This window comes from Gadus macrocephalus, chromosome 1, assembly GCF_031168955.1.
Source record: "Gadus macrocephalus chromosome 1, ASM3116895v1".
Taxonomy (NCBI): domain Eukaryota; kingdom Metazoa; phylum Chordata; class Actinopteri; order Gadiformes; family Gadidae; genus Gadus; species Gadus macrocephalus.
This window is the reverse complement of record NC_082382.1, coordinates 14,794,851-14,798,125: the sequence shown is the minus strand read 5'-3', so window position 1 is coordinate 14,798,125 and position 3,275 is coordinate 14,794,851.

Genomic DNA, 3,275 nt, shown 5'->3' with positions numbered 1-3,275 from the left:
TGTGAGTTTGTTTCTTTCATGTTGCATTCTTTCATTTTGTTTTTTGTTGCTTTCTCTCCGCTGAATGTCTTTTGATTCGCCTGCTCAGCCTCACTCACCGACACACACATGCAGCACATGCAAACATCCAGCCAGTCCACAGAGCAAGCACAGCCTCCAACGCGTCTATATTTGACCTGAGCCGTCTCGGGGGGTTAACGCCAAGGTTAAGTAGTTGACCCTCCAGGTTGAGTCTGCGAGAGGGGCAGAGGGATATCATTTCTATTGATAGATGGGTGAGAAAGGTCACACACACACACACACACACACACACACACACACACACACACACACACACACACACACACACACACACACACACACACACACACACACCACACCACACACACGTATCTATACGCAGACATTCCTTTTCCCCTTGTTTGAGAGAATACTATCATTCCTGGTGCTGTTTCCTTATTTCTATTAGGTAAGAGAGAGGTAGGAGGTACACATACATATATTAACATTAGTGTCCATGCAATCAGGCACTGAAGGAGAATCCTATAGAGTTCTTACTGGTAAGAACAATTCACATGCAACACACCTCTTCACATTTGGCCATAGAGGTTGAAGTTCTTCAGTCTTTAAGCTATATGAAGGCTAAGTTGGAGTTTTGGCCATCAACTTTGTAAAATAGGAACCACGATTCATCCATCTGTTGATGGATTTGGAAAGACACATATTTGGAAAGACACACAATACCCCCCCCCCCCCCCACACACACACACACACACACATATCCCCACACACACACATGCTGATTAAATGGAAAAATGCCGTCAGTTGCAACAGTTGGTATTACGCTGTTACGTGTCAGAATCATCACAAACACGCCTTTATCGAACTCCCAATCTATCTTTGTGTTTGATGTAATTATCCCTCGAAAAACAAAAGCAGGATGACGCATGAGTCCGTTTTAATGTCGTATTGGCTGTAACGTTGCAGATAATAGAAACGGGCTGGTTGGCAGTGGGATATGAACAGCCTACTATGACCTTAACTACAATGTTTGTTTTGTTAAACACGCGTAAGTGAAGGAACTGAGTTGGCTATTCCTGTTCCTAGAAAAGTAATCCATTTTTTTCCTACTTGTATGTATTTTCCATGCAATGCATCTGTAGCTAATCACTGTTTGAATAAAAACCTAAAAGGGAAAACGGTACTTAAGGGCCTATGCGGAAATAGGACTTAGATCTATTTGACGGATGTGAGGAGGACCTTAGCAGAGGCCTATTGAATCCGTTGCCTCTGGAAAAGCTCTTGAAATGGTCCCTAGTGATGGTCCTGCAACAGCAAAAACGGATAAAGTTTTTGGCGCAGCAGGTCAGCAGGCAAAAACTGTTTCTAACTTGATTCATGCACATCCGACTGGCTAGGGGTTTTCTTTGCACTGCCAGATCTCCAATTTATGCATTTTATTTTAAGCACTGTATCAAACATTTCATTTATACCTTATCGTCAATCTTTTTTGGTACAAGCCCATGAGTAACTATCTATCGTCTGTGTCATATCGTCTATCGTCTAACTCCTAACCCCTCAGTGAGACATCGCAAGACGCCGCCAAAGCCGAGATGAAAATTGGTTTGAAAACCAGCACGAAATGACCACACGAATCCCTCGTCAAAATCCAAAGCTATTTTTGTTTTCTTGCAAGAACTGCACACTCCTGCATGCGGAGTGTCCATGCATGTGTATGTGTTTACCGTTATACAAGACTTCCACGGGTTTATAGGAGTACATCTAATCTAGATGGAGTGTGTGACATCTGGCTGAGGTCGAGTGGTTTTGCCACTAGGCGGTCATAAAAAGCGAAACACAAAAATAAAAGAAACAACATGTTTACATGAGTTTTCAGATGCGAGCGAGAAGGGTGCTGCCCTGGGCGGCTTGCCTTAAAGACCCTGTGTTTCTGGCCATCTGGGCTGGATAGCGAGGCCTGGCAGCGGGGACGAGACAACACGTTGATAGATAACAATAGCCCAGGTTCTGACGTAAGGGTCTGCCTGTGTGTGTTTGGCTGTCGGTGGAACACGCTAGTGCAAACATGCCAGTGCCTCACCTGCCGAGCTGCTGGGTTATATGAGCAAATACAAGCAGATTGCTCCCAACGTCTGCACCAGTGGGTGTGTGTGTGTGTGTGTGTGGGGGTGCCTGTGTGTCTCTATGTCTGTCTGTGTGTGTGACTGTGTGTCTATGCGTGTGTGCCTGTGCCCGTGTTTAATACAAGTGGGTGGTCCGGAGCCGTGAAGACCGAAATCAGTGTTTAAAACCGTGCTTCCAGCTTGTGACCTTGACAGTCTGACTTTGTTGGACAGAACTTTATTTATTTGGACGTCTTATACACACACACCGAAATGACCATTAGGTGCTGTGTTTAATAAACAAACTGATTGGGTTGCTTGTGTGTGTACGTGTGTGGTTTCCCCCTGGATGTGATCCTCTTGGGGGAGGGGTAATTTACCTCAAGGACACACAGGGCACATATCGACATGTACACGCACACACCGCAACCAACCCGGCACACATGAGGGCCACACAAATGCTATGCATAAATACAAATATGCATGCAGAAAGAGGGACACACACACACACACATGCATAGCATAGCACACACACACACACATACACACACTCACAAACACGTGTGTACACACAGACTCACCACGCACATGTACAGATATCCAGGCCATTCCAGGGACACACACATGAAAAGACAGACGACACACACATGCAGATACAGACGCAGACGGACACCCATGCAGAGACAGACCTGAACACACACACACACATGCAGAGACAGGCTTGGACACCCACCCATGCAGAGATAGACACGGACACACACACATGCAGAGACAGACTTGAACACACACAGATGCAGAGACAGAAGCAGACACACACATGGGAGACAGTCGCTGACACACTCGTGGCCACACACACTTCCAAATGTTCTTTAACATCATGCTGCCCTTGTTGACCCAATATGAGTCTCCTTCAATCCACTTTCTACTCACTCATGGAGCTCTTGGGGCTGGGTAGAGTTTCAGAGGGATGTGGGCCAATAGCAACCACATTTAAAGAGGAAGGAATATTGTTATTTGCATACTGCCCTAGGAGTAACCCTTAAGCAGGAACCCAGCGATGAAGTCATTTAAGCTCATATCCAGGAAAATAAAGTTTGTTTTATGAAAGATATCTTGACTTCATGCTTGTACTTCATTGAATTTATAGCTGTA